The following is a 16,168-nucleotide window of genomic DNA, read 5'->3' as shown; positions in this document are numbered from 1 at the left end:
ACACACAGACACATACACATGGACACACAGACACCACACCCAGATCCATCCCTCAGGATGCTGGCCCTGCTCGCGGCGCGGGGACAGCCATGCTCACACGGCGGGGACAAGAAGCAGCAGCAGCAGCAGCACAAAAGCAGCCCAGGGGACACGGCGGGGGCACGGGCAGCAAGGGAGCACAGCTTGGCAGGGCACATCCTCGGGGCTGGCCATGCACCAGTGCCCTGTTTCCTGGGGAATTGCCTTGATTCTCTCTCCCATGTGAGATACACAACCAGAGGCACAAGGGCTCCGTTTCCATCCCTACTCTGGGCAAGCAGAGAACGGAATCTGAACCCAAGAGAATCCATCAGGTTTTCTTGTCAGGACCACAGGATGCTCCAGAGGCCACACAAAGCCTTGGGCACTTTGAGGTCATGTTCTGTGGTCTTTCCCTCATGTCCACATGGAATTATCGCCATCCTTTCCTCACCAGCTTTCCTCCTGGACGTCCTTTCCTCTCTCAGAGAGGCCCTGGTGCTCTGTGCTCCCAGGGGAGTGGATGGGAGCCATCCTCTCTTCCTGGGGCAGAGGGAGCTTTGCCGAGCCCACAGAGGAGACTGGCAGGACTGAAATAAAATCCACCTCTGCAGGGAACAAAGCTACGGAGATGTCCTGGTGCCAGCAGCAGCTTGGGAATGGCAGGATCAAGCAGGAACGCTGTGTTCAGGGTCTTTTATTCTGCTCTACCCATTGTCTGCTCCTGGCACTGGAGCCTTTTTCCAGCGTTGTCCCCTCGCTGGCAGAGCGGATTCTGTGCCATGAGCCCGGAACGGGGCAGGGTGCAGTTCCTGAATAGCTGGGACTGAGGGAAAACACGACCCCATGGCCTAATTCCCAGCACATGCTGGTGGCTCAGGGACTCCAGTGTGCCACCAGGCAAGCACAAATCCCTCCTCGGTGGGAATTATGTCCATGGATTTTCCCCAGTTTTGTGGGGTGGGGAGGAGGCAGGCCCCCACCTCGGGGTGCACAAAGGGTGCTCGGGATTTCTGATCCCTCCTCCACTCAAAATGCACTTTTGTGCCTCTGAGACCCTGGAATGTGACAACATTCCCAGGGATGAAGAGGATGGCCACGGTCTCTCTGGTATCAGGGTGTCCTGGTCACACCATGTAAAGCTGTGTGCAGCTGCTGGGTTTTCCTGAGCTTTGGCCCATCCTGGTTATTCCAGGTCACCAGACTGTGCTTCCCAGGCAGGGAAGTGGGTGCTTGGGCATTCACAGCCCTCACATCCTCCTGGCTCCCCCCTTTCTGCAGCTTTGCCTCTTTCTGGCACCCCCTCATCAGCAGCCTCAGGGTGTTTTCCTCCTCAGTGAGGAACCCAGGGCAGGAAAAGTTGGATCCCTTTGGTTTCTTGGGGGGCACCGTTGGGGTTTTACACCAGGACACCCTCAGAGATACCAGGTTGGCTCCTCTGGGAAGAGGCACAAATTGGTGCTGCTGCTAATGACTTGTGTCTCCCTCTTTCCCCACCTAGGGCAGGATCTCATCCTGCCACAGAGCTCCTCCAAACCTTACTGGGGGATTCCAGCACAGCTCTGGGGCACTTTGGGGACAACACAAATGCAGCAGCCTCAGCCAGCAGTGCCTCCATCTCCTGCAGGAGATGGGCAGAAGTTCCTCACCCTCTGCAAACCTGGGAGCTCCCAGCAGAGGCTGAGCCAGCCCCCAGCACGTTTTTTATGCCAGCCTGGTTTTTATCCCCAGCCTGGTTTGGTTTTCCTGTGTCTTCCACTTGCGTCAGTGCAGGGAGAGCAGGGATGGATGATGCAGCACAGGAGAAGTCTTGGAAGGGAGGGGAAGTGCTGGAGCAGCTCTGGGAGGGGAGGCAGAGGGGCTGTGACAGAGCAGAGCAGGGCAGAGGATGCAGAGAAGCCCAGGAAAGGGGAGGAGGGAAGCACAGCATGCCAGGAGGGACTGGGGAGGCTCAGTGGTGTGGGGAAATGGGGAAGGGGAGTGTGGGGAGAGCAGCTGGGAGGAAAACCAGATGCTTTCACAGAGCTGGGATCAGAACAAGCCTTCTTCCCTCCCTGGGGAGAACTCATCTAGCCAGCTGCCCCAAAAGCAGAGCCCCAGAGCCCTGACTGTGCTGGCCCTGGGGACAGAGGGACAGACAGGGCCCACGCTGCACCCTGGGCTGCCAGGGGTTCCAGAGGTCTGTCCTGAGCCAGGGAAAGGGACAGGGCTCCCAGAAGAAGCAGCTGTGGACACCTGGGAATGCCTCCTCTCCCATTCCTGGCCCTCAGGGCTCTGCAGACCCCTCTGGGGTGTCCCTGAGGGTGGTGGCCCCCCATGACATCCCCTCCCAGCAGCACTGTCCCCCCTCCCTGTGCAACAAGGACTCCCTTCCCGCCCCACAGCTCCTGGCAGTCAGCACCATTCTCTATTTCACCATTCCTGGTGCTGTTCTCCTGCACCATGGCTCCTCCAGGAACCATTCCCAGGAATCCTGCTCCCTGCTGCCCATGGCAGAGCTGCTGGTGCCAACATTCTCCACAGGTGCCACTCTCCCACAGCGCCACTCCCCCCAGGTGTGTCCCCCCCAGGTGTGTTCCCCCAGGTGTGTGTCCCCCACGGCGCACTCCCGAAGGCACAGCTCTCCCATGGTGCTGCTCCCTCCAGGTGCCATTCCCTGCAGTGCCATTCCTGGGAAATGCCATCCCCACGGCGCTGCTGCCTCCAGGTACGGGTCCCCCTGCAGGTGCCATGTTCTGTGCTGCTGCTGCCTCCAGGTGCTGCCCCCCCTGCTGCTGCCTTCCCTGCAGGCAGCCCTGCTGCAGTGGAGCCATCTCCTCCAGGCTCCATGTTTTACACACTGCTCCCTCCAGACACCACTTCCCTGCCGAGCTGCTTCCTCCAGGCACCGGTGCTGCTGCTCCCCTCCCTGCTCAGACACCCTTAGGAACAGCTGGGATTGTGCAGCCCAACATGCCATGTTCTTACACTGGCTATCCTATCCTATTCCATCCCATTAATAGAATCCCATCCTATCCTATCCCATCCCATCCTATTATTATCCTATCCTATCCTATCCTATCCTATCCTATCCTATCCTATCCTATCCTATCCTATCCTATCCTATCCTATCCCATCCCATCCCATCCCATCCCATCCCATCCCATCCCATCCCATCCCATCCCATCCCATCAGGAGTTTCCTGCAGGGAACAGGCATGTGGCAGCTCTGTGCCTCATTCCCAGCACGTTTTCCCCTTGCCAGGGCTGTAGGGAGAGGGGAGCTGTGCTGCAGGTGGCTCTGGAGCTAGGATCTCCTTTACAAGCTCACAGACGAGGTGCACCTTCACAGTCCCCAAATGAGGGGGACACAGCCGGTGCATTATCCCAGCAGGCAATCATGGAATATCCTGAGCTGAAGGGACCCAAAAGGATCATCAGTCCAGCTCCAGAGCCCCCAGCAGTCCCCCAGTGCATCCCTGGTGCCCAAAGGCTCCTGGAGCTCTGGCAGCCTCGGGGCCGTGCCCATTCCCTGGGCAGCCTGGGCAGTGCCAGCACCCTCTGGGGCAGAACCTTTCCCTGGTGTCCATCCCAAAGCTCCCCTGCAGCCGTTCCCTCCTTCCCTGAGCTCTGCCCTGGGCTCCTCTCTGCAGCTGAAGCAGCCCAGTGCCCTCAGCCCTCCTCGGGTGGCCCCTGCAGAGCTTCCCCAGCCCGGCCCCTCCTTTGGGCATCTGGGACAGCTCTGGGGCTCTGATGTTGTGGCACCCGAAGGGCCCCAGCCCTGGAGTGGGACAATCCCTCCCTGGCTGATCCCCAGGACACCTTTGGATGCAGAATCCCTCCCACAGCTCCTCACCCATTTCTGGCCCATATTCCCGTGAGGACGAGCCCAGAGCTCAGCAATGTGCCCTGCAGAGCTGCTGGGGCAGGGATGTTTGGGCACGGAGGGCTCGGAGCCGGGAGCAGCTCCCGCATCCCCGGGCTCCCCCCGCACCTTCCCCGGCTGCAGGACCGCTCCCAGCACCCCATCACCCAGGCAGACGGCTGCGGGACCGCTCCTAACACTACAACACCCAGCCAGATGGCTCCCCAAGGTTCCCACCCTCGCTCCAGATGGCTCCCGCTATGGGAGCCCGACCCGGCACTGCCCACCGCAGGGTGACTGCGGCTCCGAGCCGCACCTCGGGCTCTCGGGGCGCGAACGAGCAGCACCCGCTGTTCCACACATCCCCAGGTGCTGCAGGGCACGCACAGCCTTCTCCTGGGCTCCAGGGGATGGAACAGCCCCGGCATCCCCCGGCCCCTCCAGCCCCGCTGCTCTGCCCCTGTGCTGGGCAGCACAGACAGCTCGGCACACACGGATCAGCCCCAGCCCCTGCAGGGCATCCTGGCACTCCGGAGCTGCAAACGCCTTCCCAGTCCCTGCCGAGGGCAGCCCAGCACGGCCAGGAAGGGATGTGGAGAGATGGACCCAACAGGCTCAGCATCGCCAGCACAGCTGGGGCTGGGGAGCTTTGCCTGGCTCCCAGGGGATGTGTTCTTCCTTCTCCCCACTCCCAGGGGATGTGTTTCCCTTTTTCCCCATTCCCAGGGGATGTGTTTCCATTCCCCATTCCTAGGGGATGTGTTTTCCCTTTTCCCCATTCCCAGGGAATGTGTTATCTCTTTTTCCCCATTCCCAAGGGATGTGCTTTCCCTGTTCCCAGGGGATGTGTTTTCCCTTTATCCCCACTCCCAAGGGATCTGTTTCCCTTTCCCTGTTCCCAGGGGATGTGTTTTCCCTTTATCCCCACTCCCAGGGGATCTGTTTCCCTTTCCCTGTTCCCAGGGGATGTGTTTTCCCCTTTTTCCCTGTTCCCAGGGGATGTGTTTCCCTTTCCCCACTCCCAGGGGATCTGTTCTTCCTTGTCCCCATTCCCAAATGATGTGTTTTCCCTTTTTTCCCATTCCCAGAGGATGTATTTTCCCTTTTTCCACATTCCCAGGGGATGTGTTTCCCTTTTTTCCCCATTCCCAGGGATGTGTTTTCCCTTTTTTCCCCATTCCCAGGGTTGTGTTTCCCGTGTGTGCAGGAGGAGCCGCCTCCCTGCTGCAGTCACAGCGGCCACATCGCCACAGCAACGGCAGGCAGAGCACCCAGATGGATGTTCCCAGACACTGAGAATGTCCCTGCAGGGCTCAGAACACACTGAGGGCTCCCAAAATCCCCATAACCCCACAGCTTCCCTGTGATACCCAAAAAAATAAACTCAACCCCCCTGTAACAGATTTTGTGGTTGTGGTGCCACCCCCATGATCTCCTACCCCGGCACAGAGGGGCTTCAACCTTCACTGGACTATAAAAAGCAGAATTATTACATTAAACTGCTGAATAATTATGTTAAGAAGCACCTAAATAGGATTACAGGGTCCAAAGGTTAGGAAATGCCAAAATTAGGATTGTCCAGGCAGCCTTAATTCTCCTCCTGCTTCCTGATGCAGAGCAGAGTCTCACTCTGGAGGGAAATATTTCCCCTGGGGTCTCTTTGTGGCTTCCAGGGAGAGGACAGAGCCCCTGGGAGGTTTAACAGGGAACGAGCTGATTTGCCACTGAGACTCTGCCCCGAGGCTGGGGAGGGTACAAGGAAAGGGTCAAGAGATCACAGGAAACTCCTCCTCTAAATAAAAAGGGGCTGGAGGATGGGGGTGTTGCTCTCCTAATGAGAAAAAGCAGCAATTTTCTCTCCTCCTTCCAGAAATAAAATATCTGGGCACATTTCACTGTCACTTCTCAGAATATTTGGTACTTGGCACACGCCCTCTATGAAAAATCAGGTCCCTGCAGCTAAAACTCACAGCAGCCAAAAGCAAAGGCACAGAATGAGCATTGCTGGGCAATCCCCTCACTCACATTGCATAAAACAACCCAACCCAGCTCCAGAGTGAAACCCTGGATCCATTCACATCCCAACCTACAGACCAGGGGCATTCCACAAATATCCACCAGAAATGTTGGGGAGTCCAAACCAACCCATGGAACAACCAAACCCCATTCCAGCACTGGCTCCTGCAGCACCCAGGGGAACAACAGCACCTGAGATTCCTTTAGGAACACACAAAGGCCCTAAAACCATGGAATTGGGACAGTGGAGCTCCTGCCCTCCCTGCCCAGGAGCTGGGACAGGGGGAGCTCAGGGTTAATGATGGAAATCCCAGGGGAGGGAGCAGCACCTGCCACCCCCGGGGCTGCCAGCTCATGCATGCCTTGGATGCACATTCCTGCTGCCCAAATCGCTCCTGATTGCTCCTGCCTGCATTCCCCATCCCCACCTGGCTCTGCTGATGGCGATTCTGCCCCTGGGGGGCTGGGGATGGCTTGTCCCCCTGCAGGCAGGGGCTCCCTGAGGACAGGGAATGGCTGTGACAGAGCTCCCTGGGGACTGGGAATAGCAGAGATCCCTGGGGATAGGGAATGACTGTGACAGAGCTCCCTGGGGACATAGAATGGCCACCCTAGAGTTCCTTGGGGATATGGGAATGGCTGTCACAGAGCTCCTTGGGGACACAGAATGGCCACCCTAGAGCTCCCTGGAGACATGGGAGTGCCCACCCCAGAGCTCCTTGGGGACACAGGAATGACAGAGTTCCCTGGGGACATGGGCATGGCTCTCCCAGAGCCCTCAGAGCTCCCTGGGGACACAAAAATGGCAGAGTTCCCAGGGGACAGGGAATGGCTGTCCCAGAGCTCCCTGGGGACATGGGAATGGCTGTCCCAAAGTTCCTTGGGGACACAGGAATGGCAGAGCTCCCTGGGGACAGGGAATGGCCACCCCAGAGCTTCTTGGGGACACAGGAATGCCCATCACAGAGCTTCTTGGAGATATGAGAATGGCTCACCCAAAGTTCCCTAGGGGCACAGGAATGCCCATCCCAGAGCTGCCAGGGGACACAGAAATGGCCAGAGCTCCCAGGGGACACAGGAGTGCCTACCCCAGAGCTCCCTGGCACACTCCGGGTGCCATGTGCTGCCAGCCAGGGTGACCAAGGGGCCCGGCCAGCAGGAGCAGTGTCACCAGTGCCACTCTGAGCACCCACTGCCCTGGTGACACCGTGCCCACAGCCCAGGGGCCCTTCCCAGCCCTCTGGTGTGCTTCACTCTCAGCTGCACCTGGGTGAGGGACAGGGAGTGGCCCTGGTGGCACCAGGTCCTGGGAAGCTGCCAGTCCATTTTATCAGGGCTTGGTGACACACAGTTGTTCTCTTACCCCGTGTCCCCAGGTCCCCAGCTCTCAGAGAATCCCTGGTCATGATCCCAGAGGGGCTGGAGACCTGAGCCACGGCAGGGCTGTGCCCTGTGGGGCTGGGGACAGTCCCCCCACCCAGCAGGGACATGGCACAGCAGCAAATGCTCCTTCCAGGAGGAGCAAAGCACATAATCCTTGAGCTTTGAGAGTGCCTGAGCTTGTGAGAGGACAGCTCTGATCCTCCCTGACCTGTCCCCTCTGCCCCAGGCTGGGGGCAGCACAGAGGGTCCCCTGCAGCCCCATCCCACCCAAACCATGGCATTGCACCCTGGCATCCCTGGGGCTGGCCTGGGCAGCCTCCTCCTGCAGCATCCCAGCACCTGCAAGGGTTAATCTGCCTCTCCAGAGCTCCTCAAAGCTAATTAGAAAGAGCCTGGGCAAGTGTGGTGGCAGACACCAGTGCACTTATCTCCCCACTTCCGGGGCTCTGCCCTTATCATTTAATTAAAGCTGCAGCCTGCTGCCCTGGCTGCCAGCAGCTCATCACCGAGGGCACTGGAGCTTGAGGCAGCTCTGCCAGTGCGCCAGGAAGGGCAGGAGAAGGGAGAACAGGCCCTGGGAAGGACAATCAGAGGGAGAAGAGATAAAGGAAGAGTCCCTGTGTGCTGGCTGGGACTGGGGAGGCAGTGAGGGACCCCAAAGTGTGCCACCCCTGTGCCAGGCATGGGGGATGTGGGGACAGCTCTGCTCCAGGGGGACCTGGGTGGTGTCACAGCCTGGGAAGGAGCCAAGGAAAGGCCTTGGGGGAGGCACTTCAGAGTGACTCCATCTCCCAGAACCCCCAGAACAGCTCTCCCATGGAATCCCAGGATCACTGAGGTTGGAAAAGCCCTCCAGGATCAAAGAATCCAAGCTGTGCCTGATCCCTTCCTTGTCCCCAGCCCAGAGCACTCAGTGCCACCTCCAGCCCTTCCTGGGCACCTCCAGGGATGGGCACTCCAAACTCCCCCGGGCAGCCCCTCCCAATCCCTGAGCCCCCTTTCCATGGGGAAATTCCTGCTGTGCCCACCCTGGGCCTGCCCTGGCCCAGCCTGAGGCCGTTCCCTCTGCTCCTGTCCCTGTTCCCTGGAGCACAGCCCGACCCCCCGGCTGTCCCCTCCTGGCAGGAGCTGTGCAGAGCCACAAGGGCCCCCTGAGCCTCCTTTGCTCCAGGCTGAGCCCCTGCCCAGCTCCCTCAGCCTCTCCTGGGGCTCCAGCCCCTGCCCAGCTCCGTTCCCTGCCCTGGACACGCTCCAGCCCCTGCAGGGCTCTCTGGCCATGAGGGCCCAGAACAGGACACAGCCCTGAGATGCCCCAGCAGTGCCAGCACAGGGGACAGGCCCTGCCCTGCTCCTGCTGCCACACTGGTTGTGATCCAGGCCAGGTGCCCACGGCCTCCTTGGGCACCCCTGGGCTCATTTCTTCTCAAGTCTGATGCTTTGCCCACTAGGTAGGGCTGGAATTTTGATGGAATCAATGAACCAGCATGGCACAAACCCTGCACTGTGTCCCCTCCCTGTCCCCCATCCCTGGTGGGAGATGTCACCAGGACAGGGTGGCATTTTTGGGGTGGGGTAAGGGACATCTTCTACTGTCCCAGGCTGCTCCAAGCCCTGTCCAACCTGGCCTTGGACACTGCCAGGGATCCAGGGACAGCCACAGCTGCTCTGGGCAAGCTCAGGGCATCACTACCTTCACAAGGAAAGGTTTTTCCCCTAATATCCAATCTAAACCTCCTGTGTCAGTTGGAATCCATTCCCTGATGGATAAACCCTGAGAATGCTGTTGTGTGAAGGCCACACAGGGCAGTGTGGGCACAGCTCCCCAGGGATGTGTTCTGAGGTACATTCAGAGCACATTTTGGGACAAGCAGCCCCCAAACACTGCTGACAGCTCCCATGCCAAATCCCACCTCTCCCTCCCAAAGCGTGGTTAAGCTAATGGATCATGAAAGGAAATTTTCATAATCACTTTGTTAGCAGGGCTGAGGCAGCACGGCTTGTTCTCCAAAACTAGCTGGAACAGCTTGGCTAAACCTCATGAAAAACAGAAAAAGAAATCAACCTGAGGGGAACCCAGCATGGAAAATTGAAGCTGTGGTGCTGGAAAGCAGCTGAGGCGATAAGGCATCGGAAAGGAGCCTGTGCAGCACAAAATGTCAGAGCTGAGGCTGTGCAGGGCAGGATCCTCACTGCAGAGCTGCTCCAGAGGCACAGCCTGGCTGGAGCCAGGGAGCACATCCTGACCCCCTCCTCCTTTTCCTGCTGCTCCTCCTGTGTGCCCGGCACACCCCGAGTGCCAGAGCTGTGCTGGGAATGGGAGCACCGGCCAGGGAGGGGCTGGGAAAGGGGCTCAGATGGGGAAAAGGAGGTTCAGGGGACACTTTGTGGCTCTGCACAACTCCCTGACACGAGAGGAAATCAGGAGCTGCTCCCAGGATGAGTGGGCTCAAGCTGCAGCAGGAGAGGCTCAAGCTGGACATCAGGGAACATTTCATCCCAAAGGGATGGTCAGAGCTGTCCAGGGCAGTGGTGGAGTCACCCTGGAGGGACTTCAAAGCCATATGTGTAGCTATGATATTTTCTGAAAAAATCTGATTTTGAAGATTCTGAAGATTCTGAAAAATCTTTTCAAGATTTTTTCTCCTGAGAAGCTGAGAGACTTCAGGAACAAAATATAAACAATGATTATCTGCTGCTGTGGAATGCAACAGGTGCATCTGTGATTGGTCCATAGAGTTGTTTTTAATTAATGGCCAATCACAGTCAGCTGGCTTGAACTCTCCCAGCCACAAGCCTGTGTTATCATTCCTTCTTTTTCTATTCTTAGCTAGCCTTCTGATGAAATCCTTTCTTCTACTCTTTTAGTATAGTTTTAATGTAATATATTTCATAAAATAATAAATCAAGCCTTCTGAAACATGGAGTCAGATCCTCATCTCTTCCCTCATCCTCGGACCCCTGTGAACACTGTCTCACATGTGGATATGGCACCTGGGGACAGGGGTTAGTTTGGCATTGCTGGGGGAATGATTGGGCTTGATGATCTCAGATTTCGAACCTTAATTCCATGATTCTGTACAAAGGGTGGTCCTCTCCCACCCGCTGCTCATATCCTAATCACACAAGCCAGAATTAACAGGCAATAATTGGATTATTTTTAATTAATTTTCAGCACGGCCAGGCCTCTCACCTCACCCACAGCACTCCAAGGAGCACCAGTTCATGCACACAGGGATTTGGGAATCCCAGCCTGGCTTTGTGAGTCCTCTCCAGTGTTTGCTCCTTGGTGGCTGCCTCTCATTGTTCCCGGGTATTAAAGCTCTTGTGTCAAGGAGAAAAGAAGTGGCGTTCGCATGTCTGCCTTTGAACAAAACCATTGTTCAGCTCCATCAACAATTTAATAATCCTTCGCTGGCAGGACAATGGATGGGGGGAAATGGTGGGCGCAGGGGGGCCGGGAGCCGCAGAGCCAAGTGCTGTTCCCGGCCTTTGAAGTCAGGGAGGTGTTTAAGTGACAAAAAACCCACAAGTTTATGAAAAGGGCTCCTCTCAAGGAGGGGATCTGCAAACAAAGGGAACCAAGACCACTCAGAGGGAAGCAGAGCAGGGAGAAGGAAGAGCCCTTGGAAGAGAGTCAAGCCAAACCCCAAGGAAACCGGCAGAGGAAATGACAGCGTGGATTTGCATGTGGATGCTTTGTTTCCTTGCCACGGATCTTTCCTGGGAAGGGGAGCACCCCCAGATCATTGCAGCTCCCTTACAGCCTGTCCTGAGCCTGTCCTGCAGACACCCAGGGGGAAGAGGCAGATCCCTGCCGGAATTTTTGGTGGCTGTGGGAAGGATCAGGGGACACTCAGCACAGGGTGAGGCTCTTGGGCTGTGCTGTCCCTGCTGGAGGCACACACAGCCCTGGATCCCAAACCCAGCCCTGGGGAACCAAACCCACCTGAAATCCAACACACAGCACTCCTGGGAGTGTTAGAGCAGGGATACAGCCAGGGAATGATCCCACATCAAACGGGGCCGTTTCTCTGTCGATTGCTCTGAGATCCAGAGCCTGAACCCCTGGGCTGCCCAGCCCCTTTCTCTGCAGTGCAGCCGTGCCACAAAGCAGCTGAAAACGCTCCTTATTGACGCCTCCAACGCCCACAGACTGCGAGGCTGAGAATCTGCAGTGGGAGCACCACGGGGAGAGGGTTTGTGGCTGGCACGTGGCAGGAGCAGCACCGGTCACATCCTTCTGTGGTGCAGGCAAAATTCACCCCAAGGAATCAACCCCGGGGCTTAAATTGCAGCATTTGCCCTCCTAATGTGATTCCCCACCAGGCACTGAAAGGATCTGCTGCCCTTATGGCCAGGATTGGGGAGAAATCCCCCTCTCTAATGGCCAGGATTGGGGAGAAACTCCCTTCTCTAATGGCCAGGAAAAGGGAGAAATCCCCTTCTCAAAATGGCCAGGATAAGGGAGAAATCCCCTTCTCAGATGGCCAGGATTGAAGAGAAATCCCCCTCTCCAGGAAAAGCAAGAGGGATCAGCACCAAAGCACCAAAGCATCCAGCTGAAGGAGCAAACACAGAATATGGGGATGTTTAGGAACAGGACAGCCGGGTGATGGCTCATTTGGGAAAAAAACCCTGATCCTGATGAATTTTGCTGTGCCCTGTGTTTGTTTTTAGGATGGCAGCAAGAAGGCCTTGCGGGAAAGCAGGGAAAAGACAGAAAATCACTTCCGATAGGGAATATCAACCTCCAGCTACCCCTGGGTGCTGCAGTTTACAGGCTGCTGGAGGAGAGATGCAATAAAGTTTGCACCACTCGAGGGAGGCCTGCCAGAGGCAGTCCTAAAGGCTGCCATGAATAAAACACGCTTTAAAGAGCCAGCGAGGATTACAAAATCCTGAAACCCAGGCGGGATAAGCGGGATACATCATCCCCCCCATGTCAGAGGGAGATGTGCTCACAGCACAGCATCAGGGAGCAGCAGGATGAGCATGAGATGATTTGGGTTTCACAATAAAACAGAGATGGATGAAAATTTCCAGAATTGGTCCACGGGCATCATTTTTTGCAGTTATTTTTCCAAAGGGAGGAGATGGCAAGAGCGGGTCTGCTCCTCATGCGAGGAGGCACGGAGCAAAGCAGCGTCTGCGCCCAGGTACACAGCTCAGAGGGATCCGCGATTGGAGAGGTCCCGGCCAGCAATTGACCCTTTGAAGGAAGCTGTACATCATCATTAAAGAGCTGCACATCCCAGGGGACCCGGAGGCGAAACAGCCCCGGCGCTGCTGTCCCGGTGCGGGAGCAAACAGGGCTCGGGGAATGACAAATGGGATGCGCGGGGGCGGCTGGGTTTACCTGCAGCCCCAGCACGGGAAGGGCTCGGGATCTGCTCCTCAGGGAGGCTGATAGGGGAACAATAGCCTGCAAGTGGCATTGTTTGCAGGAAAGGCGAGATATTTGCCTTTTCTCACTGATGTTGCTGCATCTCTGTGGGGGCCCCTTCCTGTGTGGCTAATAAGCAGCAAGACGCCAGACGTGGAATACAAAAATTCCTTTGGCTTTGATTCGTTTTCTTTCTGGATAGAGTCAGCCTTACTTTTGTCAAGATCCCTGTTGTCTGGGTAATTTCATCTAGAGATCCTCAAGGAGCACAGATCTCCACATCACTCCGAGTTTAATATCTCAGTTTGAGCTGGCATATATTCCAGCAATAATTTATACAGCTGAAGAAGGGAAAAAAAAAAGATTACTTCTGTCTAATTGGCATTACACTAATTACCAGCAAAATACATCAGGCAAATATCACATCTCCTCACTCTGTCATTTTGCATTCCCTGCTCCATTTTCTCTTTCCTCGGCAGCAATAAAACAACACGACAGCCATTCCGACATCCCTGAGCAGGGATCACATCCTGACCCCCTCCTCCTCCTCCTTGTTTCCTCACGTCCAGGCAGGTTGTACCAACCCAGACACACACAGCTGACTGAGAACTGCTGTTCCCAGGAACCTGTGCATTCCAGCACCCTGCTCTTCCCTGCTGCATCCCTTCCCCAGCCTCCTGTCCAGAAGGTTCATCCCTGCAAGAACATTTTATACCTGAGTGATACAGAACACAGACTACAGGAGAGTCACAGGTTTCACCCATGGGCCACCTGAGCTGATTTCTTCCTGATTTACAGCCAGTCTCCCCCAAATTATTGGAAAAATGTCACACCCCTGCTCGTCTCCCCCAGATTATTGAAAAAATGATGTTATTTTAGCCCAACACCAGTCTCACACCAGAGTAAAGGTGCCAAGTGTAAATCCAAGCATGTCCAAGAGCTACCACGAGCAGAGTCCTCATCACCCAGCTCATTCTGACGTGAGCTCCCTGCCAGACAAGAGCCCTGGAACAGAGCACTTTGAGGGGATCCTTCCCTGTTCTTGTCCCCCAAGCTCAGGAATGAGGTCTGGATGCTTGTTTTTGGGGAAGGAACATCCAGGTAGGACTTGGTGTCCATAACACCCTGGGAGGTTCCACACTCCCACCAGTGAGGTTCAGCCCTCCTTCTCCATGAGGAAATGTCCTTGAAATGTCTCACAGGAATCATTTGGGAGCTTTGTACCCCGTTCAGAGGCACGACCTCCTCTCCAACCCAGTGAGGACAACACACACAGACAATGTCCCTGCATGTCTCTGCTGGGAAAACGGATCCTTCTGGCCACCCACACATAAACTCCCCCATTCCTACTCATTGGAAGCTTCTTGTCCTGCTCAGAGGAGCTGGAAAGGGAGCCCATCTCCAGCCACACTGGCCAGGGAACAAGGGCAGAGCCCCATGTGGCCGCTGTGGTGTCCCTGAGCAAAGTGTGGCCGCCTCAGCTCCCGGGAAATGAGCCCTGGATGCTGGCAGGGAACAGAGCCCCGGGGAAGGATAGGCAAACGCAGGGGCTGCCACGGTTTGATAACCTCTGAGGCACAGCAGCCTGGCCCTGGATGGCTCAGCACATCCATGACTAATGGCAGATTTATGGAGTGTCCTCTCCGCCGGGGAAGCGGAGCGCCGGCGTTCCGGCCACTTAACGGAGGGGACTTCAAACCAGGATGGATGAGAGCCCGTGGGAAGAGACAGGAAGAGAGATTCTTTAATGGTGACAGCACAAAGGAGCAAATCCCGGGGAAGAGCCAACAACTGAGACTGACACCTGACCTGTCTCAACAGCAAAGCTCCCATTGATTTCAGCGGGGACAGGGATGAATCCCTTATCCTCTATCTCCTGCCGGTGAGAGGGATTTTCCATGTGAGGGATCCACACCTGACCGATCCTTCAAACTCAGCCACCTGCTATTTTTATGAGAAAGAAACCGCGGTGTGGAGTCCACGAGAAGCTCAAATGGGAGAGTTTGTAAGCTCCTCTGGCATTAAGTTTAAATCCCACGCTAATGCAGGTGCCTTGCACGGGCAGAGGCAGTGCCAGGCAGGTTTATGGAGACATTCCGGAGCATTGGGAGGCAGATAAAGGGGAATAACTGCGGTAGATCACACAGGAGCTGGAAATGGCACGTCAAATTACTTCAAAAGGAGCTTTCTAAGGAAGCAGGTCTTTGAAAACAACAAATAGTCTGGGGCTGCTGAGGGATCCTGCCTGTCTGTTGCTTTTACACTCGGTGGCTTTTTCTGGTTTAGACGTGTTCTAAAGCTGAATGCCAAGCTCAGAATCCCTGCCTCCCGCAGAATCCCGGCTTCCTGCAACTTCAGCTCTTTGTGGAGCCACAGAGCAGGCAGGGTGGGGAAACTGCTCTGTCTGGAGAGCAAAATTGGCCAAAAAAATGTGACCCAGCAAAACCTCAGCCTGGTCACTCCCCTGTCCAGCTGACCATGGAGCTGTGCTGGGACAGCAGGACAGCCCAAGGACAGGAGTGAGCCAGCCAGGAGGGACAGGAGGGACCTGCTTATTCTGCTCCTACAACACACAGAGTGTTGTGGCTCAGGAGAAATCATCGTTCTCATTCCTGGCTGTCCCCATCTGTCCAAAGAAATGGCAGCAAGTCCCAAGTTTACACGTTCATTTTAAAATGGGCTGGGAAACACAAAAGAAGAGCCTGAAGCAGCTTCACCCAACCCCTCACTCCAAGGAAATGTCCTCCCTGGAGAAGAACGTGGGACAAGCAAAGAAGGGCCCCACCCTCCTGTTCCCATTGCAGATCTAATTCAGAAAACTCTTCCCGGAGCCGGGTTTAACAAACTCGAGCTAAAGACATGAATAGTTGGAGGCTGACGTAAACTATTTTTGGAAAATCGACTTTCTACCAAAGAAGGGATGTTGAGATTTGGCCCAGAGATAAGAATAGCTGTGCATGACCATTTGCATGGGCATTTGCATCGGAATTTGCAACCATTGCCAGGGAAAAGGAAAATACCAAGTCCTGTGTGGGTTGGCTTCCTGTTTGAATGCCACTGGGGTCATGTTCTGCCAGGTGAGAACCTTTTCCCAGGCCTGCTGAGGTGAAATGTGATGGAAAACGTTCCTGCCTTGGACTGGAGGAGTTCCATGACACAGTTTGGCCTCCCTTGTTGGGAAGATGGGAAATCCACCCTTCCCTGGGACAGAAGAAGGCGCCTTCCCTCAGCGAGTTCATTTATAATTCTTAGCTAAAAACTTCCACATTCCCATCTGTTTGTAGCTGATTCCCTTAAGGAAAGTCACAAAGTTTGCCATGGAGCTGACCAAGCCCAAGATTGGTTCCAAGGAACAGGGTGAGTTTGGGGTCAGCAGCTCCCAGCTGCTCTCCAGGTCTGGGATCTCTGCAGGATTGCCCAGAAAATCCACACAGTAAATAAAGAGCAGGAGAACGGATGGAATTATCTCATCCCAGTAAATTCAGAGCAGGAGGAATGTGATGGACATAACACAAGCAAGAGGGC

At 55.7% G+C, this 16,168-nt stretch overlaps 1 protein-coding gene across 3 annotated transcripts in view; it reads right to left on the bottom strand.

Moving 5' to 3' along the window:
- The window catches only part of PCDH1 (protocadherin 1), a 58,164-nt gene that overhangs the window by 6,588 nt on the left and 35,408 nt on the right, over positions 1 to 16,168 (bottom strand). The gene's annotated exons all lie outside the window — the stretch shown is intronic.

This window comes from Zonotrichia leucophrys, chromosome 13 (genome assembly GCF_028769735.1).
Source record: "Zonotrichia leucophrys gambelii isolate GWCS_2022_RI chromosome 13, RI_Zleu_2.0, whole genome shotgun sequence".
Classification (NCBI taxonomy): Eukaryota; Metazoa; Chordata; class Aves; order Passeriformes; family Passerellidae; genus Zonotrichia; species Zonotrichia leucophrys.
This window is presented reverse-complemented; position numbering and strand designations above follow the sequence as displayed.